General features: G+C 42.4%; 1 long non-coding RNA gene across 1 annotated transcript; it reads left to right on the top strand.

The window, feature by feature from the left end:
• Positions 1-10,269: 10,269 nt before the first annotated feature.
• Positions 10,270-17,156, top strand: LOC136791142 (uncharacterized). The gene is made up of 3 exons (XR_010832501.1): positions 10,270-10,442; positions 10,878-11,111; positions 16,969-17,156. It is a non-coding gene; the product is annotated as an uncharacterized lncRNA (long non-coding RNA).
• Positions 17,157-25,630: the final 8,474 nt, after the last annotated feature.

Here is a 25,630-nt window from a genome sequence, read left to right as displayed (position 1 = left end):
TCTTCGACTTACTGCCTTGACATTTGGTCTTACCCCACAGTTTGGCTAACCAAGTTCAGAGATCAATGAGTATACAAGCAGAGATGAGCTGCCAAGGACGCCTTGGGTTGGTTACTTCTGTGGAAGTCACACGCTCGAGTCCAGGTTACACACTTGAACCCAGGTGCCAGTTTGGCATTTAGAGGCATTATACTCTTAGGGGTTTCTTGTTCCTCTCAAATATAAACCTGAGCCGCTTGTTGTGGAAGTTGTTGCTGTGCTAAAATCTCAACAACTTGTTCATGAAAGGTGTTGTTTTGGGTGACTATGGTTAACCCTGAAATTGCTTTCATTTTTTTTTTTATTTAAAAAAAAAAAAAAGATAAAGTCCCCTTAGACATTTGAAGGGATTTTGTTGCATTTCTGCTACACTTTATTGGTGTGAATCTTTGGGGACAGGCTGATGTCTAAAGGAAATATATTATTAAGAACTAGCTATACAGTTCCCCAGCAGCGAGCATGTTACTGCCACATCTTCATCTAAACTCTGTAATTGGTAATTATGTTTGTCTGACCTACATTCTTTGGTGTAATTGTAGCGAGATATGGTATTTTTCAATTCCTGAGTAAAAATGTCCACAACAGTTGTGGAGTGTTGCCGGGTAGAAGCTTTCACCCCGAATAGGTGATAGCATTTTTGTGGTGGAGGATGCATTTTTTTTTAATGTATATAGCACTAGGATCCTATGGGGGTAAAAAGCAATGTAGAAATAAGTTAGATATAATGACATGATTTTTCAGAACCTAGGAAACTAATGGTCAATTAAATCCCAGTGGAGGGTGCGTATTAGCTTCCTAATTTGTTTTGGACCCATGACTGGAATGTGTACGCACATGCTATTCAGTCTGGAGCATTCATGTGAAAGATCCTTTGGGTAATTTAACAGCTACAAATGGCACTTCCATCTAAAATTGTTATTGTGCTGGTTTTCTGCACCAGTTGTGTCTTCGGTAACAGATCTGATTATCAGGTTAGAAAATTCTCTCTCCTACTGATTTAATCACTTAAAAAGAAAGGAATAAACAGATTCCTTCTGAGGTTCTTCAGAGGTTAGAATGTCTTCCTTTCCACTTAACAAATCTTTTTTTTTTTTTTCATCATTATTTATTTCCCATAAATAACATGACAAATATCTTCCCTACTGCTTCACCTCAGAAGTTTTCCAAGTTCTGCACCCATGAAGCCTGGAGGATCCAGTAGATCATTAGCATTTTCCAATACATGGACTAGATAATCCAACCACAAACCTGGGTTTCTGAGCCTTTCACTCTCTGGCTTATTGACCCACAAGTTTTTCATCTGTTCCTTGGAGGCTACTGAGAATTCTGATATTTTCTCCATCTGTTTCTTGAAATTTCCCCTGTGAGCACTCGGCATGTTTCCCCGTTCCTTCCAGATGACCCTCTCTTGCTGTTCCCACCGGGTGTCATAAACTCCATGACTACTTCCAAGAAACGTTAAGGTGAGTCGCATTTTATTTATTGTGCTGAGTAATGCCATTAACACATTCCAAATTGATCCATCAAAGAAGTCAGGCTGGAGAGCCTGCTCAGTGGCAGCTTCAGGTCAAATATTTAGGTGGGGCACTGCCGTTCACCTGAGCACTATGTGAAGCTGTTATTGAAGAATATTGCCTAAAATACCCCTCTGGGCTCTGCTGGAGTTGCTGGCCCATTCCACGAAGTCAGCCAGCTGCTCCTTTTAGAGCCCCCCTCTGAAATGTGAACACAGGACAGTGAAATTGCTGTCTCGCCAGATCATTCATCTGGAAGAGACATTATTAATAAGGAGCGATAGACTTCCCATTGAATCGGGATGAAGGTATGTTTATTTTATCAGTGTTTTATTTTCTCATTTTTTGAGCACAGTGCTGAGCCCCTGAGCACAGCCTGGTGGAGGCTGAATCTTGCTTTAGGGGAAGCTTATGATATTGACATTTCCAGTGGCCGCAGTGAATGTTGGCAAAAGCAATCCCTTCATGTGAGGGACACCAAAGTAGTCAAAAGTTACAGAATCAGATAATTCCCTGTGACGTTAGAGATATGAGGGGTGCTGTCAAGAATTTGTCAGAAATTGTTCTGGAGTCCTTCTGAAGCTGTGGTTGATAAGGGGCAGCTGTTTGTTTCCTAAAAAAAAAAAAAAAAAAAAAAAATTAAAAATAATTATTTTGTATAGAAATTATTTCTGTCTACATATTTTGCCTCGTGCTTCATTGAAATTATGCTGTGGATTCCTCTAGATCCTGTTCGCTTCCAGCTGTGCATCCTCTTTGGGCTGTAGGTACTGGGGTATTTCATGGTCCACCCTTTGGGAGAAGGGAAAACAGCCCCTAACAGGAGTCCCAGCTGCAGGAGGGCTGGGCAAGCTGGAAGGCTGACTCATGGGGGAGAATGGGAAGAACAGGACCACAGAATGACAGTGTCCCTGGTTACCAGGGCAACACTCTTATGTTGGAGTATTTCTTTATTTCAGTCAGAATATTTGTTTTCGTTTGAAATATTTTGATATAGGTTTTGTGGTTTTGTTTTTATTTTTTCCGTAAAAATATAGATTTTTCAGGGGAAAAACATTTTTTTGTTGGTGGTGGTGGTGTTTGTTTTTAAGTCAACATTTCTTTATCAGTCTTTGTAACACACCAGTTTGATTTGGAAAAAGATATGGTGACCATCATCATCTTCTCATAAACATCTAGCCTTGTGCGTAACTTAATAGAAACACAGATATCACTGATCAAGTCTGGAGGGACTTAGAGAGGTCCTCTGGTACAGAACAGGGTCAACTACACTCCCAGGAGGTATATGGTTGTAGAAAAATTCCCATTGTGGGGATTACCCCGTCATTTTAGGTGACCTCATAGTTTCCTTCCCTACCCCTACAGTTATTAAGCTTTTTTGGTTATCAATCTGATTTTTGCCATAACTATAAAGCAATTAAATAGAAACATTGACTTTAAATGCACAGAAGAATGCTGTACAGAGTACAGACCACCGTATCTTCTCAGCCTCTTCTTAATCCAGTAAAGTCAACATTGTGTCCTTGGTCAGAGGTCTATAATCCGTGACCTTCATGCTTGTTCTCTTCAGACTCTGCGTCTTTCTTAAGTGTCATGCCCGTAGTTCCCATGAATAGTCTTATCCCAGCATGCACATTTCTGATTGCAGACAGGATCCTACTTTTTAAGCAATAGCTACATCTTTTACTTTGAGCTGAACAGATATCTCACTATATCCAAAACTGTGTGTTTAAACATATTTTACCCTTCATGCCTATATAACAACAATATTTTGACAATGTAATTCGTCAGTAGCGTCCTCCTGTTAAGAGCTATCATCTTTAATCTGAACAAGTGATACAAATCTTAAGTACTCATAACCCTCTTGACTTCTTCATCGAAGATCATCTTACGTAGCCTTCACACCTGCCATTTCTCTGGCATTTTCCTCCACAGTATCCATTTGATGCTCATTAGGTTTTCAAGTTATTTTCCCAGCTTTTTAACTGTGTGTGCAATCTTGTATTCTAAATAAGGCTGTTTATCCCCCATGTGTTTCAGTGAGTATTTTGGTAACAGTACACATGCAGGCGATATATTTGTCCTACACATCTTTGTCCCAGCATTCTGCAGTTCCTTCCCACTCGTGCCTGAAAATTGGAGTACACTGTTTTTTTCCTTCATCTCATCATTGTTGTTGTATTTTTTTACCCTCTAGCATTTTTAGAACATAACATATTTTCAAGTAAGTAGTGTTAATTATGTAACAGCAATTTATCTCAGATAAGATCTTTTATTTTTGTTGCAATTTTGCAATTAGAATCCAGAAAATTTCAGGCTTTGAACCCTGCCTTTTATGTCAAGTTGTCTGCCCACAACTGATGAGTATAAGTATCTTATTTGCCTCAGAAAAGGAAGTGAAAAATGTGCCATCTGCAAATTTATTGGGAATCTAAATATCTTGGAAGTATGACTGAAGGAACAGATCATGGAGAAGTCAAAATATTATAGTCAAAGTGTTGGCCTATAATAGTGACCACAGAGTACTTTGATTCAACATCCTAAGAACCATGAACAAAGGACATTAAGACCAAAAGCAGATCTTGCTTTAGATACACCAGGATAAGGCAACTGGCCAGTGTCTGATGGGCAGAGACTCGTATGGCAGGAACCTATACAAAGTCTTTTTGCTCGTGCATCAAAATCCGTCATGGTTCTTTGAAGAGTCAGGAAGCATGCGGATAAGGGAAAGCCAATTCATATATACTACTCGGATGTCTAAAAAGATGGATGTCTGGGACTTGTGCTGTTCAACACGCCGATGACAGATCTCGAAGAAATGAATTGTTAGGTGACAAAATTTGTCAGTACGATAGAACTGGAAAAGGTTTATAGAAGGACAATGAGGATCATCAGATATATGGAATGGCTTCTGTACGAAGTGGTTCTTCATATAGTGTAAAATTAATGCAGAGAAATCCTTGCTGCAGGATGTTGTGGATAGGTTCAAGGACAGGCTAGGCAAGTTCAAGGAACTGTAATTAATTTAAGTTTATTAAATACACAGAAACAACCTCTAGTTGAGCTACTGTAAGCTAGAAATGATTGGAGTTTATTCTTTCCTAGGTATCTTCTTTGTGTCCTGGATACATGGGACTTGATTAGATAGACCTCTGTTCTAACCCTGATTTCACAGCCACTCTTACGTTCTAATTTAGTTAACGCACCATGCACTTGATCCAGGTGGACGGTAGGACTTCACATCTCCTAAATGTGCTGCTTGCACTCAACTCCCTCTTTAAAGGGACTTTACTGAGACTTTGTTTGTTAGGGACCTGAATTACTGGGGACTAGAGGTGCTCTATTGCTTCACCAGAAGGGCCCAATTTCTAACCTCAATGCCAGTTACCATAGACACTTTAGTGTTGGGCAAACAAGCAAATTTCATTCCATATTCCCTACCTGCCTTCCTACAAATGTGGATGTTGTATCATCTCTAGGCAATGTTATGGCAGAGGCACAGAGCAAGCCTGCTAGCTTTCTCAGTACTGCTACTCTTCCCATGGGAAGAGCTGTAGCACTCTGCTTTATACTTTTAATCTTATGGAAAGTACCTCTTTCCATGTTCAGCTAGCTCTCACCATCCCCTGGGATATCTGAGTGAAACAGCGCTACTGCAGATCCTAGCTTAGGTATTTTGTCTGTGTTGGTAGAACACCGTAACCCCTGTCTTTATGAACTGCCATGGCACTGCTGGGCAATGGAGGATATTCCTCACTCTGCTGGATCTATCCCTGTCAGAGAAGACTCTTCTCATCAAACTGATCAACTGACAAATAGACTGGATTGCCTTGAACGTCACAGTAGATTTTTCTAACTAGGTCTAACTGCTGAGCATATGCGGGAGCCAGAATAGCAGTTGCCTGCCTTTATTTCATCCTCCTCCACTGACAAAGCTAAACTAGCTGATTGTTCCCTGCCCAACATGATCTTCTGGGCCTTTTAGCATCTTCTGTTCAAACAACTTCTAATTCTCTGAAAAAGAAGCCCCTGCAAGCTTGCTGGGTGGGGATGATGGAGAGGAATTGCCCCAGGTGGGTAGACCGTTGCCACATGTGTGGCTCAAAGGATACCATGTGTTACCAAGATATAATATCCCCTAGGCATGTTCAGAGATGTACCTTTCTAACACCAGACATTCGTAGATCAGTATTCTAGTGGCATTCTACGTCATACATCTAAAAAGAAGGGTAACAGCATTGACTAATTAAGAGTCTACTGTCTTTTTAAATGGGTTAGCACTGCTAGCTTTCTGCTGTTCTGCAGCAGAGCTCTCTAGAGTACAGAAAGCCCTAATGACACAAGGTCCTGACGGCCCTCACTTACACCCTGGCAGTGGCAGATGCTGCTCAGCAGGACAAGAAGGCAAGTTTTTGTTTCAGGACCTGCATGGCTCATAGAGGGGGGAGACTTCCCAGGGAAACACGGAAACAAAGGACGTGAATGCACATTCAGTAGGTACTGTAGTGCTGTGGAGAAAACAGGTGCCTACCTGGGATGTGTTCCTCATGCCATCAGGTTTAAACCAGTTACCAGATTTGCGCTGAGGGAAGAGAATTTACACAACAGGTAGCGAGGTGTCTCTTTCTGCTTTCCATAGTTTTGCCCTCTTCTGCAGCATGGTGCACGGTCCATTTCCCAAGAACGGTATGTCCCAAAGCTAGTCTTCTGTATCCACCTATATTAACTGGCCTAATAGCAGTTATCAACATTACTTACCTAAGATCACCCACACAGTTTCACCCACAAATCCCCATGAGTCACAGTACTCCCCCCACCCCAACTGGCAATATCAATTGATGACCTCTTGCATGGTCAGGTTTCTGAGGCCTTTGATCTTTGGTGTTGAAAGTTTCAAATGGGTGTTGAGAGCTGGTTTGTGATTAGAGTTGTCTAGGGCTGGTGGGGGTGGAGGGAAAATAAAGGAGAATATGTATTTCTTTCCTTATTAAATGGTCATATATGGTAGGAACTGTAGAGACCTGGTCCTGACGACCCAGCTAGACTGCCCCGATTCTGTTTCTCCTCCCTCATGAAGGACTATGGTTCTTCAGCAAAAGGTAAATAACCCTGTTTTCTGTGACCCAGAAATACTTATATGAGTCATAATGTTCTAAATGTGCGTGTCAGTGTAAAACTACATGCCGATGTGAAATCCTTCTTCGGGTTTCAAGGTTGTTTCAGAACAAAGTGGATGTTAATTCCTTGCAAATGTTTTACTTTATTGTTTTTAGAAGTGGGAGTGAAGGAATCTGTGTGATTTTATTAACACAGAACAAATATATGACTATTTACTTCTGATCTCATAATTGTGTCCTAGCAAGGAAAGAAAGGGAAGAACAGGTAAAAGGAAGTGCAGAGATTTAAGCAATTCTGACAAGGACAGAAAAGGAATTCGTGCTTCTAGTGAGCCTGTGTCTCCTAAATTTCTCTGTTGTGTCTACTGGACCATCTATAATCCTCATGGAGTGGGATTTTCAGAACCGTTGGAGATGCCACGGAGACTTGAAGTCTTTTATAATTTGTCTTCCTGAGATTCCTCTCAGTTACCTTAAGATTATTCAGCATAAGGTTATTCTGACTCAGTTAAGCAAAGGGAGCTCACCTTGTAATGAACCCAAGTGGACGCAAAACCCTAACTAAATCTTGTTCTTAAAGGTTCTTAAAACCAACTCCTTTGTGTGTGGAAGGAGAGTAGGAGATAAGGGGGCAGAACAAACTGAAAAATTGCTGGGAAAATGAATATTATACAGGGCCAGTAATGAGTTTATCAAAAAGAAGAGCTGGCTAAAAGCTGTAGGAGGACAGTGACAGCTTTGCCAGTTTTTCTTGTTTTGTAACCACAATTTTGAAGTTTCACAAAAATGATCTGTTCTGTAGAAATAATGCTTTGAGATGCTTTAAAATATATGGTAACCAGAAAAGCCTCTTTCAACTCTAGGGGAGTTGCTCTCCTGTGACTCTGCCAGTCTCAGGTGAACCCCCCTTTTAAGTTTATTTGATAAACAGTACAAATAGTCTTCCTAACCTGGGCATCACAGAGCTGGGAGATGCTTAGCTGCTTAGATGGCAGTCTGGATCTGAACCTTGAGGGATCATGGAAGAGGGGGAGTAAAGGCAGTGAATAGCACTGTCATAGTCAAAAGGTATTAAAAATAATTTACTGGAATGTGCCTATTGCCTTGTGCTCCTCTTTGTAAACAAAGCCATTAAAACCTCGTCCTACTGCAGATCTGAAGTCAAATTATGAGTACAGGTCAGCAAAGTGCAAGGCAGTATCTGGTGTACTAAGAAATCAGGACTGAATGACCAGCTGGATCATGATAGACCTCAATGATCTTGGGCAACCTTGTAAGATATATCAAGCTTAGACATCCACACTGTGGGCCATAAAATATTGTAAGAAAATTAAGACCAAGAGTAAATGGTGAGAAACTGAAACTGCAATATATTGTAGGATAAGAGGAAGAAAAAGAGATGGCTCTGCTGATGTCCAAAGTCTTAGTGATAGCTCGAAATCTCTGTTAGAGAAAATTCTCCAATGGCTTCTGGAAAGCAGGTTATTGTCCAGGGTATGGAGAAGGAGGAAAAATAAATCAATACAGTCCCTGCACCCCCAAGGTTCCCTCCAAATCTGGTTGTCAGTTTGAGATTAGGTGTATGCATGGATACCCTTACCGTGCACCAGATGGAGCAGGTAGGAAGACAAGGGTACAGGACATTAGTGATCTACTCCAGGCATGAAGCAGAGTGGTGAGGAGATCCCAGTTCCTATCCATTGTGCTGTTTATTTGCAATGGTAAATGTAAGAAGAAAAGAAAAAAGAAAAAAAAACTTTGTTCACAGAGAGCTGTGCTTGTGGTTACATGTGAAGGTGTCAGGATCTGGGTTTTACTATGGGGAAGCAATCATTAACAAAGCTGTTTCTGAGCCTAGATAAGGTCAATCAGAAGGGCTGGAGGCAGTGACAGCAATGTAAAGTATTTTTTGCCTTGTGATGCTAACTTTGATTGCTGTACATTGGTGCCATCTACTGCCTGGCTTGTGGCTCTCCCTGCCTGGGTCTCCAATACTGACACTGAGCTATGTGTAGCAAAAATACAACATGGGTAGGAAAAGCTCTACAATCTTCTGTTGATGTCCTAATGTAAAAATAACATTCATAATTACCTGTCATAATGATAGCAGCACTGATTTAAGGAAAAAAGACTCGTTAATCATCCGTGCAATTTGCTAGCTTTGGAGGTAAGGCAGAAACCGTGAGTGAGCATCCCTTCGGCCTGGAGGAGTTGAGAAGGAGCTAACTGGGTACCTTAACTATGGCCGAGCGCTATGGCATGATAAGTCTTGTCTGATCCCATCGCAACACAAACAGCAGTGAGACAGTACCCCTGAGAGACAGGGGAGGGGGAACTGCAGTTTTATGTGATGCTGGTGGTATAGGGCATGGTGCCTGTGCTGGGGCCTGGCGCTAGTGCGTAGCCCCCAGCTCACACTGTGCAGCAGCTCTGATTGCCACCACGAGCAGGCAGATGTGCACCTCTGAAAACCCGCTTTGCGTGCCAGGGCTTCTCAGTAGTTGATGTTTCTCTTTTGATGTCATTCTGAAAACCCGCCTGTAAAGCTTTTGTGGTGATCTCTTAAGCTGCCGTTCCTGGTCAGCATGGGTAAATTCTGCAAAATTAACGCACGTAAGGGATGACTCGATCAGCTGCTCTGAGCTGTACAGCACAGTCTGCAGCATCACAATTTACGGGACCGAGGCTGCTCCAGAAAACTTTGTATGCGGGAAAGACAGGAGAAGGATGTTTAAGACATGAAAGTGTTTCTGGCTGTGTATCAGGTTATGCTGTCAGGGGACTGAACAGAAAACAGCTATTAATAGGCAGCTCTTCACATATGTCAGCTGCTGGCCCCTTCAGTAGCAACAGAAACTATGAAAGCTCTTTTAATCTAGCACCGTTATTCAGATTAAATTGCATGGACGGTGAGATAACTCACAGGATCCTTTATTAAGAGCTTGTATGCTATCTCAAATTCAACAACAACAGGGTTCTGGAAGAGCAGTGGAATCTGACAGAAATAAAAAAATAAAAATAAAAATATGATGAGGACAGAGAGAAGCAGAAAGAACAGTTAAAACTCCTGAGGAGAAGAAAAATATGACCTAAACAAGTAAAAATTCAGCAAAGTATAACCTGTGCCTTGTATCCTCAGAAAATCCTAAGGAGGGACACTTCACAAAATCAAAGGACGGTGCTCTTAAAATCTGAAGAGAGATGTCTTTGCATTTTGTATTTTTGGTGTAATTCACTGTCTAAAGAAGCAGCTGAGAGGGACAGTCTATACCTGAAGGCCAAACGACTTTGTCACTTGGGATTGCACGGTAACATCCAGCTATTGAGGAATTTGCTTGGGCTGGTAATGGTGCTCCCTTGGGTGGGACAGATGCAGGGATCAGGAGAAGGACCTGGTGTCCATCTGCTGTGCTACAAGTTTTCCTCAAAAAGTAGGAAATAGGGTTAATGTTTCTCTCAGGCCATGGCATTTGTTTTTTGTCAGAGCTGTCAAAGTAGATATTTACAAGGGTCCTTATCACCACTGTAGTCAAGGATTTCCTCATATTCAATATACTGTGCACTCTTTGTGAACGTACTATTCTGATTTTACAGGCACTAGAAGCCAAAATCCTGAATCCCGAGTCTGTGACCAGCCACCAAACCAGTATCCAAAGAACAAGAGTGGTACAAACAGCAGTAGCAAATGCCATCTCCCAATAAACCTGCCCAGAGGAAAAGGGGGAAGAATACTCAAACACAGACACAGTGTTTGCCTGACTCACAGTTCAAGGTGATGTCTCATTTAATGACACAGTTCTCTGTTTTTACTTTGTGTCAGAGGTTGTCTCAAATATTTTCAATCTGTGGTAAATGCTGACTTTTCTAACCTGTTCTCCCGAGTTTCTTTGTAACTCAGTTTCCTCTGTTTCAAATGAAAACCAATTGTCTTCATAAATATCCTAAAGCCAATTCCTATCTGTGGATAAAAACTTTTCTAAATAAGGATGTGCATTTTTGTTATTAAAGATTTTACTATTGAGAAAAGAAACAAATTAGAGAAGTTTCATTCTCCTTTTGAGAGGGAAATTCTTTTGAAATTATGGAAAACTGTGTTTTTTGAGAATGCATTTCTATACAAATTGAACATAAGTACTTTCTGAAAATATGGGAATAAAGAAAGAGAATATTTTCCCAGAGCTGTGAATCACTGGAGGCTGCCTTTCAGGAGAAGAAACTTGATTTTCCCACTGGGACCTGATCCCACGCATGACTTCTGCAAGACCAAGCATGGCCACCAACAGATACGCTGTCAGAGCCAAACACAAGCCTTCAGGGGAACGTGATCTGACAAGCAGCTGCCACTGCTGAAAACTTTCTTTGTAGACCCTGACATCTGGCTTCTCTGGCTGCCAAGCCTGGCCTCCTCCAAGGTGCCACAGGAGATGCGTCGGTGTGGCAGGTAGGACACCAGGAGGACAAAGATCACTATTTGACATGACTGGGAGGTAGGAGATGGGGTTGGCTGCAGGCCATTTGTGAATTCTTTTATTTTCTACTGTTTTGCTCTTGGCTTTGCATCTCCAAGTGCCTTAATTGTGGTGGTGGAAGAAGAGAAAGGTGAAAGAAAGTAATGGGAAGGTTTACACCAAAACTTTTAATCTGGATTTGTCTATTCAGAAGGCCGAGATAAATTTATGTGGCTTCAAACCCAAGTGTCCACTACATCTGAAGAGATGTGCACATCAGTATTGAAGGTGACAGCAGAAAGAAGGGAGATGGGGCAAGCAGTTGTGCATTAGCGATATGTGAAACTAGACAGTGAGGATGGAAATGGAGGTTGATGTAGTGGTGGTCCATCGAACCACCCGAGATGTTGTGGACCTGGGAACTGGAGGCTCGCCCGGGAGGAAGACAGGGTGAAGGGAAGTTCATATTGTTATGCGCGGTGCGACCACATCATCACAGTGAAAACAAGGTGTTTGTTTGCTATGGCTTGCCAACTGCTGGCTGTACAGGGAGGGAGGAAAAGACTGAGGTGACTCAGTCTTTGAAAGCAGAGTTTTTTACTTCTTCCTCTGAAGTATCAGGTCCCAGAGTGGGAGGCAGGCTGGGTCACTCATTTCAGCGAGGACAGCACTTTGTGTTGCCTTTTGGCACTTTACAAATATCTGTTATCCAAAAAGTTTAAGTGGTTCGTTGCTTTATAATAATTTTTGCATATAATTGACTGAACTGCTTTGTTTAAAACTTGGCTCCTACCTAGACCTCAGTGAGGAGGAAAAGAAATTGCTTGAATTTAAATGCTCCCCTGTTTATAATCCAAGCACTGCAGCATGGAGCCATTGCGTGAGAACTGGGAAGTGAACCTGACTACAAGCCAGCTCCTCGCAAATGTGAAACAAATGTCAGCATTTCATTATCTGGGACAAAAATGTAAAGCAAACAGCTACAGAGAAAGTTCAATATTTACCCTATCTCACTGAAGAATGGAAGTATTCCTAGAAATTCATAAGAGTGTCTTTCCTATAAATATTTTAGCTTATAGGTCTTTAGCAGAAATCTTTTCTATCCAGTATTCATAGTTATATCCAGTAATTATGTTAAATAGTAAAATTTTTAAATCCACCACGAGGTGGCAGAGTTGGACTTAGAACTATTACATTTTTGTGTAAACTTACGACATTGAAACTTCATATTATAAAAATATCTTTGTGTCCCATGAATACAAACTAATCAACCAAACAAACAACCAAACAAGCCAATCATTAAAGATACATCTTCATGGCATGGAATTGCCCATCTGTGTAAAGCCAACCAGCTTTGTCTAGACGAAGACCTAGGCACCCTTCTGAATACCTCAGGCCATGGTGGAGGGTATTACCTGGATCGTGATGTGTAAGAGAGTTCAGGATTGATTTGGTAGCACCTCTATTTTTCCAGGGTTAGGCAAAGCAAGGAGCCAAGCAGCAGCAGCAATCTGATTTCAAAATAATGCTAGAAAGGCATGATGGCCCTCCACTAATAGTTAGTGTTCCCATTAAACTTCCATGAATAAGTTTACTCTAAAGAAAAATTTGCATACTTCTTGGGAAGTGCTGACCATTGCAGATTGTCCATGCTAAGCAGGTCCCCACAAAAATAATGTTTTCCCACAGCTGCTGTGGTGTCTCCCACCCAGTAAAGTTGCTGCCTTGCGAAGTATCCTGAGAATGAGATTTCCTGGGTTTCAAAATGGTCTTCTGATTCCCAGAGGGCTAATCTCCAGCACGTTGTACACCAGGTCCCTGTAGTTTCTGCATGCCAAAATAAGGGGGGGAAATGATGGAGATACTCCACTTTTGGGAAAGAAGCTAGTGACATGCGCCCACATCTCTGGCAACACGGGGCAGCATTGCTTTGCTGCCATCAGCAAAATGATACTGACCCCTGTGGGGAAATCTGGGGAAACCATACAGCTTAGGAGTGCTCTAAATCCATGTGTAATCTCCCTTACCTGTGTGAAAAGTTGTGGTTAGGTGGCTAGAAGATAACTTAGGCTACATAACTTAGTTGCTACATCAATAGGACAGGAGATAGTTAATTTCAATAAACTTCTGGCTTTTAAAACATATTTTAAACATACATGAACACATGGAATAATGTTATGAGCATATGTACATATGTGCTATAAATTTCTGGCCAGATATACAGCCCTCAGAGGTTAAAATGCCAACCTGAGCTTGTTTATCCATGGAGAGCCTTGTCTGTGCATCTCTCACCTTTCTAAAGTAGCTCGTTCCTCTCCTTACAGGTTTGTGGATAGGTTTTTTTAGCACCTTTAGTGGCCGGCTGAGATGTGATTTTCCCTTTCCCACTAGATGGCAGAATGTCATAGTTTAAATACCCATTCTGGTCCGCTAGCGAGCATCGTCTCGCTGCCAGCTTTGCAGTTCAACTTTCATGTGCAAACAAAACATTAAAAGCAGAATGGATATGGTGATACACTCTTCACCAACTTGTTTAAAGTGCAGCAAGCTCATTTGTTTATTTATAGAGCTTACTGTACCTCAGCCTGGCCTTTCATTACGTATGCAGTAGGGCACATGGTTCCTGAGATCGTGAGATGTAGAGTACTTTGCATCTCCATAGTACCTGCACACATGCTTTGGGACTCTTTGGAAAGGAGTGTGTTGGCCAAAACCACTCCTGTACAGATCTAGGACGTGCGTGCTGTGGCTCTCTGTGATTTCTGAATGCATGGCATCTCAAAAAGTCCAGCACTACTGCACAAAACTGTTTTTTTTCCTCTCTGAACCCTAAAGAAATTGATCTTACTTCCCAAGAGCCGATAACCTTCCTGGTTGTGTATTGCAGTGTTCTCCAGCACTGCCTCCCTTCACTAAGCGGGTCTGGGTCTTCTAAAAGTCCCAGCAATAAATTCTGCAGTCCTAATGCTCCTGTGCTTGTGTGGGGTTCTCCAGTCTACAGTTCTGGATTCAAAATGCAAAGCAAACTCCACCACTGCTACCAGATTTTTCTTGTTTCACTCAAACACATAAATTGTTACAGGCCCCTTGAAAGATGGCCTTGAGTCACAGCACTGTTCAGCTGGGTGTAGGTTTTCTCTTCTGGAATTTGTTATTTATAATTTTAAGAAATTCTTCTGCTTGTGCTTGTGTCGTTCCCTGAGTTTAATGGGATTTTTCCTGCTGCACTTTGGTGTAAGAGAGATCAGAGTGAGCACTGTGGACTTCTCCCCTACCAAGTTTCCTGTAGTGCTCTCCTGCCTACGCAGTCTGTGCTGAGGAAGTAAATTAGCTGTTTGAAAGTCAAGGGCTCTCCACCTAAAGCCACAGCACAGCTGATTTCAAATGCCCAGATCAAACAGCAACGGGGATGCGAGCTCTGTTAGTCATGCAGCAGCCACTGCCACCCAAAATTTCACTTTTGAAGGGACATGCGTGAGCTTTGCATAGAGAGACAAATAACCAGTTACACTTCTGTAAGTGTCAGCGGCGTCGTGTGCTGGTCCCTCAGCAATGGGGGCCTTTTAACAGCCAGGGCGAGGTGTGATGTACTCACACCTCTCTCTATCTGTTTTCCTAAGTCTGGTGCAAGTCTTTCAAACTTTCACTTGGGAGGATCGATGCTTCCTAATAGGTTTTCAAAGGCAGGGAGTGATCTCCCACCTTCCTGCGGCCTAGGCCGGGCCCTGGGTACCTTGCCGTGCTAACTGGAGCCCGTTGCAGCTGACCCCTCAGATGGCGGCAGCGTCAGGCGCACAAAGGTCACCCAACCTCTTATTTTTTTTGTAAATGATGCCCCAAGATGGCTGTGCCCTGGAAGGTGGCGATCTCGCCGCTTTGGACATCTGATTTGAATGACTCTCGTCATCATGGATTAGCACTGACAGGACACAGCAATCAGGAAAATCCCGCAGCCCCGTGCTGCTGGGAGCTCGTGCTCTCCCTTACGCCCAGCTACATGCTAATCTCTGCCGCAGACTTTGGTAGATGTCAGGCTTCCAAAGCAATTCTCCAAGTTCGTTTATTTGTTCTTTTCTCCGCCAGGATCCTACTAGTTTGCTAATGTAAAATAGGCATTTGCAGATCCATCTCTGAGGGAGGGTTTAGCTCTTCAGAGATTCGTCCAAGTCCAGCAAATGCAGCCGGGTGGAAATACCTCATTTTCCCCAGACGTAGCCTTTCCTACAGGCTCACAGCCTGTTTCAAGCCCCTTCCCTTTTGTATCCATCTGTAATTTGTTGCATGAGACTTTTGTTGCCAAATATTGTTTTGACTACACACAAACAGGAGACCCCTAGAAACAATCCGAATTGATCTAATAGAAATGTGAAGACCTGTGACAATGAAAAGACCAGTCATAAGGCAGTGACAGGTTTTCTGAGCATAAAAAGCTTGTGACTTAAAGTCCAATACTTCATAGACTGCTGAAGTGGGAGCTTTATATCATTTCCAGCTCACTAATAGTGTTGCCAACTCTCATGATTTTATCATGAGTCTCATGATATTCTTCTTAAAAGCTCAGTTTCTGGAGTCAGGCAATTACATGAGAATCTTTTTCTCTTTTATATTTTTTTTAACATTCTTTTCTTAGCATCAAGTTCCTAGCCCTGCTGCTTCTAAGGGGGAGGGGGTAGGAGGAAAGGAAAGATCAAAATATAAAAAGCTTTAAAACATGACCAGTTTGTCTTGAAGACTCAGAAAAAAAAAAAAAAAAGAGAGAGAGAGGGAGACAAAGAATGCAAACCAAAAGAGGCACGTTGATATTGGTTCTTTCTTTTTGATCTGGTGCTGTTGTTTTTTTAAACCCAGTCTCACACTCTCATGCCCAACTCATGATTTTTGAACGCTTGGGATTGGCAATGCTATTTCAACAGACCTAATACGTATGTGTAGCACTGGAAGTCCTGTTGTGGCATTTATTTTTAGAAAAGCTATTTTAGCTCATTTGGCACATTCTTTATAGCTCCATCTACCTTGTGTAGTTAGACTCATGGGGCCAGATCCTTTGCTGGTGCAAATTAGAGCAAACCGATGATTTAAACCATCTGGAGATCTAGCCCATGGTGCAGTCATCTGGCTTTACTGGCAAAGGGATACAAAATATAGTCCCAATAACATTTTTTAAAACTCCATAAAATGTGCCTAAAATAGTCTTTCGTCTTTCTGAAGCAGATGTGGTATACACAGAGAACACAGAATGGAGAGCGTCAGAGGGCTTTCTTGCTGCTTGCCTGAGAGGATCCCTCACTCCATCAGACCTGCCTCTGGTGGGTTTTGTGCTTTTTCCATGCACTGCACCGCACCTGAGCTGCTGCTTCAGCATATCCGTGCTGTGCGCTGTAAAATCCCCTTTATATGTGTGATTTCCATCCCAGGGAGTTATCTCCTGTTCCCCTTTCTTCATAACCTTTTACCCGTGAAACCATGCAGCTTAGTACACCTCCAAAAATCTTCTGAGGTTAGGCAAGGTCAGCGCAGCTTCGGGTTGGACACCTCGAGGACCACATAGGAGCTGCAGGAAGTGGTCTCAGTGACTCAGCCGATGGCCATCCTCCTGCTGGTTCAGCACTGAGCCGATGCCCCAGCGCAACAGGAGAAGGCAATGTTTGCTTGGACATCCTTCAGACGAAGTGCAAGGTGGGGACTCTGACCACTTTGTTTCCAAAAGACCTTATGAACCCATGTTGTAGGAATGAAAACTGGAGTATCCTTTCTGCAGTCTGATGTGGCCAAAGAAATGTGATTACTAATTCAAATCTAGGAAAATGTATTTTTAAAAAATACGTAATTCATTTCTGGCTTTTCCTCCAGACTTTCTGTGGTAAAAGTCCCCACAGCATCACATGGAGCTCCTGAACATCACTGAACCACTCCACTTCGCTGGCTGCACTTCAGGAGGCAGAGTTGCCCTTGCTGACCTGTGACCAGAGTTAATTAGAGCTGTTCAGAGTCGCTCTTTGACTTGAATTTCAGTGACTGCGTTGTTGACACTGCACTAGAAGCAGGTGAGCCCCTCTCCTACTGTTCAGTAATTCCAGTGACAATCACCAGAGCAAACTAAACAGCGATGCTCTTAGCCTCTGCTCAGCTATCTCAGGTCACTTCATGGGAGCTGAATGCTTTGCGGCTCACGACGACTCTCTTCAAAGTTAGTGGTGGAGGCAAAGGGAGACAGCAGCTTGGTTGCAAATTGTGCAATGCCCTGAAGCACACTTGTGGCTGAAGCTGTTTGCTCCCAGGAAAGCATTGTAGCCAGGAGAGCCCATTTCCTCACAAACTGTACTCATGCGATGCCCAGCACTCGCTGTGGTCTTCTGAACTGCAGGTTTCGTTTGTTGTGGGCTTTTTCGTGGTTCTGCCTGCGTCACTCCTTAACTGAGTTATTCTCCTACAATACAGTTTGTCCCTTCTACCTTCTGCATCAGCTCTGCCCTTTCTCTATTTCTGTATTTGTTTCGGATTTTTGTCTACACTCATCCAGAACTTGGCTTCAGAACTTTTGTCCTTTGCACTTAACTCTTCGGATAAACTGGACAAAAGCATGCACTGGCCAGAGAACATTTGGGAAGACGCACAGAAGTGGGCTGTATGTAACAACCACAGGAGGGGCAGGGGGGGAAATGTATTATTGCAGCATAAGGAAATGTTTGCCAGGTTAAATATGTTCGTATCAGAATATTGCACGTTTTTCAGATATGTTGTAGGAGGCCTACTGAGAGAAATCCCATAATGGGGCAGACTCTTGGGTTGCACCAGGATCCTGTGAGTAACGAGCCCTATTCTGGGGCATGCTGCTGCTTGGGGGCACAGGGACAGAATGACAGAAGGACTTCAAATGCTATTCTTTCTGATATTTGGAGTTTATTAATAAGTCAGGGCAACTTGGCCGTATTTGGTGTTTGTCAGCACCTTAAGATGATCTCTGCAGAGAGGAATGTTGATGTTTGGATTGATTATAATCTGCACGGTCAGTACGGGGGTGTTCACACCGTGGGCACCTTGCCTGGGGATGCTAAGCTCCCCTTCGGGCTGCCTGGATGGCTAGGAGAAAACACAGCTTCTCCAAAGAGGGATTCACAGTAACAGCTGGGTTTACTTGCTCTGACACAGCCCATGCACAAGACTGTCTCTGCACTGGTACGTAGGAAACAGAGCAACAGCCTCCTAAATTACATGCTCAATGTGGTGCCCAAGATTTCTGTCATTCTCACTGTGTTACAGTTAGTATTTAGGTTGTGTCATACTGGCTCTGCCAGCTGGAATTGGGGATGGTTAAGTGATACTAGAAGATTAATTGGCGTTTTAATAGGTCATATTACTACAGAACCAGATGTATCCTACATTTTATATCAATATAATATCACATTTTTTCCCCATGTTTTATGCTAAACCATTTTGTCATTGCTGATACCAAGGAAAGCAAAGATTAATAAACTACATATTAGTAACATAATCTCTCATCTTCTTCATGTAAGGTTCTTACTACAGTATATTATCTAGGATTTGTCCAGTCCAAATTTGTAAGTCTCTAGGAATAGATTTTTATTTTGTCTTTTTTTTTTTTTATTGTTAGGAACACAATTTTTAACCTGTTTTGGAAAATACGATTTAAATCCATGCATCAGAAAAAATGGGTTGAAATGAATGAATGCTTAAGACCTACTATAAATGCATTTCAGACTTTCAGTGAAAGTTTATGAGGTTCTTGCTGGTCACCTTCTACTGATGTCATTGTTCTATAAATACATTAACAAATCTAAATTCTCTTGGGTTATTAAATAGCTACTGCACTTATGCCAAAGACACTTACACTGCAGTGGTGCTCAATGTGATTCTAATGTATAGGAGTTGCACATTTATCTTGTGTATAGCCACATAATCTAGCATATTATCTACCACTAAGGACTATCTCCCATCTGTTTCACCTATGAGATATGCACAGATCATCTCCTGTGTGTGAAGGGAGCAAGTTTAGGCTCTGCTTTGTAAGTGTTTGGGATCTTTCAGGAAGAAAAGAATTATATAAATGTTATAGAGCTAACAATCTCTACTTACTATCCTAAAAACCAATATAGAAAAAAAAGAGAGAAATGATAAAGTTCTGTGGAAAGGTTTGATGCTGTGAATTTCAATGGAAATAACTTTTGTCTCTGTGGATGTGTAACTTTATAGCATCAGTTCCCTAAGTATATGTAAAACGTATTCTGACAGTGTACTGTTTCTTGGGTAGTCAATATGCATATTTATTTGTAAAACATATGCACACTGTCATCTGTCAAATGTTTTACATGTTACCCAATTTCAAATGGGTACAATAAAATAGCTCTGCACTGGGTTGCAGTACGTTGGTAAAAATATCAGTTTTCTTATCATAAGAGGAAGCTCAGAACCTAAATAGTGGCTGCGGTACATAACACCAGACCCTAACAAACAGAGTATAAAATCTTGCTGCGGTGGCAGTTTGGGTTGTGTTCCCTTCACAAGGAGCACTGAGCAGCACCCTGAGTTCAGCAGAGAGTCTGCAGAAAAGGGGTATCCAAGCATTAATCATTCATCGCAATGCTTCATAAAAGAAATCTCAGTGAAAACAAAAGCAGAAAACTCAACTATTCTGAGAAGCACTTTAAAGTAGCACTAGTTTCAGCTACCAGGTATTTGCACTATCAATCAAAATATATTTATTTATCAGTTGGATCATATATTAAAGCGCCAGGCTATGCAGAATAAGAGGCAGAAGAGAAATATTGAAAGTATACATACAAAAATACTAAAGCCTACACTTCTGGAAATAATACATAAATGTCATTTGCTGACAGAAAAACAGATTGTTGTAAAAGGAACTCCAGAAATGACCTGACATCAGAATCACAATTTCCTGTGTCACAGGTTAGTGAGAAATTGCTTCTTTACAGCCTAACAATTCAAGAAATAATGACCTAACATTGTTCCACTGTGAATTGGGGCCAAGAGATATATTTTTGCAGGTAGCAACAAATAAGACCAAACCTTGCAAAGAACTAGAATGCATAAATCCTAAAGCACACCAGAGAATTCACTGGTTTTGACATAAGCAATCTATAAACAATATAACTGATTTGAAATATATTAGGCATGATTACAAACATTACTTGTCTCTTCAGCAGAAATAGGCTGACCTCTGTGGGCAGTAGCATATGAGGACTATTATTTAGGAACTGAGGGTCCTTCTGATTTCAAATGTTGATGTCACTCGTTTATTCACCAAATGTAATGGAAATTCACATCGGTTTGATAGAGTTTTCAGATATCTCATGCTGTTCAGCCAGCAGTTTCATATACCTGTTTCCTCACTTTTTGCTCATCATCATAAGATGCTAGTCAAGATTTACAGTAAAAAGATGGATATGCTGAATGCCTGACTTGAGATAACTCACAGACATCTGATTTTCAATGAATGCAGACTATCTAGATTTGAAAATTTGAGTACGGAATATTAAGAGCCCCCTTCAAAAATCTTAGCATGTATACAACTTTGCTTTTTGTTCTGCAGCCCTTGGAGATATTATCTTGAGAGAGGAACCCTCAGTACACAAGAACTCTGAGATGTGGATGTTATGGTCATATTCTCATTTCTAATCCTTTTATTCCTTTACAGCCTTCTGAAATTAGGACCAGTGCAATAGTCCATGTTTTTGCTGAAATGTCATCTAGAAGATTCGCAGTTCCTCTGAAAGACTTAGAAAAAGGGACTTACAAGAGCAGATAAGGTGAGCTGTTTTCACACACTTTATACACTCTGAAAATCAGAGTGGAGGAAAGAGCTCCAAGCTCTGACAAAGGATTTCTTCTTGAGACAGTGCTGTCTAGTAGCCTGAATTTGGGTCTAGGAATTGGGATTTCATGCAATACATTTACATGCAATAAAGTACAATGTATAAAGTGCCAGGCTATCCATTTTGTGTTGACAGGGATTTCTATTTTTCTGTAAAACTCAACAAATTCTCTCCGTCCCTTTTGTGAATGAAAAGTCTTCTCCTTCATTTCCCTGATGAAATGTAAATACAGCTTCCAACAAGTCTACTTAACTTCTTATGAATTACAAACTCCAACTCCAAACAGCCGCCCAACTCCAGCTGTTTGCAGCCCTTCACACAACGCTGTGCGCAGGTACCCCAGTTACCATTTTGTGCATCTCACCGCCTGCTCTCCTCTCCTCCCTCTAAGTGGGCAACACACTCTAACCAACCCGGTCAACCCTGGGGAAGAACATTGTCTTCTGACCCCTCATCACATTGAACGTTTTATCTGTGATGACCAAAGCCCAGAAGGAGCCTGGGCAGGCTGGCATGCTGCCCTTCTCCTTTTCCAGACCCACAGGCAGGCAGAGCCCCGTAGCCCATCCCCTCACTGGCAGGGGTGACTGCGACTGAAGAGACAGGGGGAAGAGGAATAAAGAATGAAAAGCTGCAAAGGACCATGAGAAAAGACTGTCCTTCAGAAAATATGCATTTTATGTTCACCTCCGTGCCATAGACCAAAAATTCTGCTGTGCCATTTGTTTTCTACTCCTTGTGTAACATGCTGAACTAGTTGTCTCTACAGCTAGAAATGCTGTGAGAGGCATAGACCTAGATGTGACCTTTTCATATTCAACTTTCTGTAGCGTGGGTGCTGGATCTTGGAGTTCCTACTCTTAGGGAAAATGTGCTTTTCTGCTTCAGATCTGAACTGGAGAAAGGACGACTCACCCTTTGTGAACGGGTCGTGTCTGGCAAGAGCAACTGCAAATGAGACTCTACTTGAAAGCTGTGGGGACACGATGGGTTCTGAGCATTTTGAAGAAACTTCTGTCCTTGAGCTAAGACAGGTAAGGGAGGACGTGTATATTCCTAATTCATGAAGAATGCACATTCAAAATGGCTTGCTTATCATTTTACCAGCAGTAACTACGGTGTTCATAGTCATGTGAATAAGGTCCAGTTTCAGCAGGACATTTCAGTTTGTGTTTAACGTTTAATAAAAACTCACACGCTCTCTGAAATGAAAGGTAGACTTCTAGGCCAGTTTTGCAGCAACTAAAAGTACCGTCTCCTTTGCTGATGGAAGTAACCTTTCATAACCATATGAAAACTTCACAAAAGTTTATGGTACCGGATCAATATTCCTGATGCAGTAGAAATTAAACATGGCAAGAGCAGACCCTTTGGTGCAGAGGGGGAACAAAACCAAAAAAAGCTATCGGAAAATTAGCGCTGATTGCACTCTTGGATACACTTTTGAGAGAGGAAAAAAATATAGAAGGCTTAATCAAAACATACAGTGCAGGAAAATGGCACCTGCCTCAAGGAACTTACCATTGAAGCTTTAAACAAGAGACAACACATACACTGAGGCAGATAGGAATCAAAGCTGCATATCATCCCAATGAGTATAGTCTCTTTGCGCACAGTTACGATTTCCCCCAGGTAACAGGGCTACTTTAAAAAAAAAAAAAAAAAAAGAGAGTGCATTGTGCCAAAAAATCTTCCCCATTCTCCTAGCAAATTCTGAGCTAGCATTGCACATGACACTGTTAATTTATTAGATATCATCAAGATTAGTTATATTCTACAGATATGAAGGTGTGTTCAGACTCAGTGCAACGTTATTGACCCCAGAGCTGATACAGCTGCTTAAATCAGGGCAGAACTGATCAAGTACTGTTTTCCACTTGGACTTAAACCAGCAATCATAAAGATACGAATTACATGAAACATGATTTTAGGCCTCTATCTCCTAGTGATCATCCTACATGTAATTATTGTCTTCTTTCTAAAAGAGATACATATATAACCTGATTTTTTTTCTGGTAGCTTTTACCCATGTGTATCCTTTGGAATACTCAAATGAGCTTTTTAATTTATCATGTCGATCTATGAAGATTTATAGAAACAAATCCTATAGATGTGAGCAGAACAGAATGGAGCATCCCCCACTGTTTTTTTCAACCATTTTCTTTAAATATCTCCTTTAATAAAAAAATTACAGTCCTCCTTCATAACAGTATCAAACATTTTAAAAGCCCCATTTGTTCATTTCCAGGCTAGTCTAGCTTCCCCTACGGTTAATCAGATTTGTTTCATTGACTTAACAGAAGTGGGATAGATCTCAGATTAGCAACCCTGGAGCTGGTGGTATGTCAATCTTTTATCATTGTGAGAGGGTTTTTTATTATATTTTAATTGTGTTTAAAAGCCCTATTCCCTTAGTCCGGAACTTTTTTGAATGTATCCTCTACATCCACACACCTGTGCTACAGCAAGGTATAGTAACTGTACATTGTCACGTATCTTCCAATCCCTACTTGGTTTCATCCCCATCAAGTTGTACAAGAGCAGGAGGGAAGACCAGAGGGAAGAGCTGCACTTTGACCCCTTGTTCATATTTTGACTCTTTTATGTATACCAAATGTCAGTCATTCTGTCGTCTATTTAATCTCAGACACCTATGGAAGATTAACAGAGGGCAGTTCAATAAGCAGAGCAGGAGAGGAAAGGACAGATGAGCTACAGCAGTCAGATAATGTGAAAGCCAACTCAAGGTTCCCAAAAAACTCCAGCTGTCACCTGCCATCATCCTTCTACAAAAAGGAGGAGCTTCCCTTCAGGCTTGAAAACTGCCATCTTCTAAAGGATTTATACCTATGAATTCTAGAAAGGAAAACAGTCTTTCTTAACTATATAACTGCTCTGAATTAATCTTTTATTTCCTTCTTTTGATTTTAAAAATGTTCTTGGCCAACAGTCTAGATGTGTATGTATTTTGTAACTCTGCAGTATGAATTGAGGATATATCTAACGTTAACCTTTTGCCAGTTCTTTTTGGTCCATCCAAAAAAACTCTGACCCACCTTCAGAGCTGGCAGGTCGTCCTCCTCCAGTAAACTGACCTGGGAATACAAGTGGGCTTTCTTTTCTGGAGATCAAAGACTTGGTTTGTTCCTATTTTTGGTAACCAAAGCCCCTCTCTCCATGGTGGAATGCTCTTCAGGAGTAGTTGCAATGAAACTCCCTCCTCACAGCACAAAATTCTCTGTGGACAAGGGGTAACGTTGCACTGGGGAGCCAGCACGGACTGCATTCGTGCCATGGTGGCATGACGCAACATCTTTGTATGAGATAGTGGGTGCATGCCAGTGCTAGTCTTTGAGACACACACACACACAAGAAGTTGCAATGTAGGTGGCTGGCAAAATAACCTGTTGCCTTGCTGACCTCCCCAGGCTACCTGAATAGAATAAATGGGATCTGGGTGTGCATGGGGAGCCAGTTGTCACCCTCAAACATCTGTCTTTAATGCCATCCAACGAGAGAGGTGTGCTAATGTTCAGACAGAAGGCACTGAAATTAGTGGCAGGTTTTTAGGATTAAAATTGTGGTATTGAGCCTGGGGTCCAGTCAGGTTGTGTTTTGCACAGGCTAGCAGAGGAAGGTTTCTGAGTGGCATAAAGCTCATTTTCTACTTGCCCAGACCTGGGCTGTGTGTCGGGCAAATCCACTGGCAAATGTTAACAGTGCCCAAGGGACTGAAAGTGAAGCTGGGGGCTGATGTGGCATGCGGTTACCATGGAAGTGGACATAATCCTGCCGGAGTCAGATACCCCAGTGATACGGCGAGTCTCAGCTTGCTCTAGGGTACAGCACGGTGACCCTCCCCGGCAGCATCTGGTTGCATTTTAAACTTTTGATAAATTCCATAGCCAAAGAAATCAAAACAAATCAAGTAACAAGCCCCGTCTGGCCAAAGTCCAAGTTAAAACTGCTGCATTCCTCATTGGTATTAATGTTAATGCACCAGATCAGTGCGAAAGCAAAGATATTCAGGGTGGGAGCCGGGCAATTTTTGGAGATCTTTTTTTTTTCCTCTCCTCGTAGCCCCGTTCCCAAAAGACGAGGATTAGAACAGATTAATGTGCTCTGGCCTGGTTAGTTACTGTGCTTAGGGAACAGTCTGTAGTGAGCACTTCTCCCAGCGAAGATGTTTCAGAAGGCCCAGCCTGCCCCTTGGCCGCGGCGATGCTCGCGAACCGGGCAAGTAGCGCAAACTGACGGAGAAAAGGGCAAGCTGGAGAAAACCACCCCAAACTCCATCCCACCCCTGCACGGGTCAACCCGCACAAGGCCGAACTTTTATTGCTCATCTTTTTCGGTCTGCTTTCCCCGAAGAAGAGGGGTTTGGGTGCTTTTGTTGCAGATGCCCTCCCGCCGAGCGCCCCCCCCCCCCCCACCCCCCTCCCGCGGGCTATCTCGCACCGAAAGCAGCACCCCGGGGAGGACCCTACGGCCGGTTTTCACCCCTCGCCGGGGCTCGAAAGCTCTCCGGCCTCATCCCCGCCGAACTTCAGCCTGCGTGCGGGTCCGCGCGGTTCCCTGAGGGCGTGTGCGAGCCGCCGGCAGCGGGCTGATGGGCAGCGGGAGGCTCGGCGGAGCCCCGCACCCCGGCGGGCTGCCCCCGC

Source organism: Anser cygnoides, chromosome 6 (assembly GCF_040182565.1).
Source record: "Anser cygnoides isolate HZ-2024a breed goose chromosome 6, Taihu_goose_T2T_genome, whole genome shotgun sequence".
Lineage (NCBI taxonomy): Eukaryota > Metazoa > Chordata > Aves > Anseriformes > Anatidae > Anser > Anser cygnoides.
Note: the sequence above shows the minus strand (reverse complement) of the source record. Positions and strands in the feature narration are given on the sequence as shown.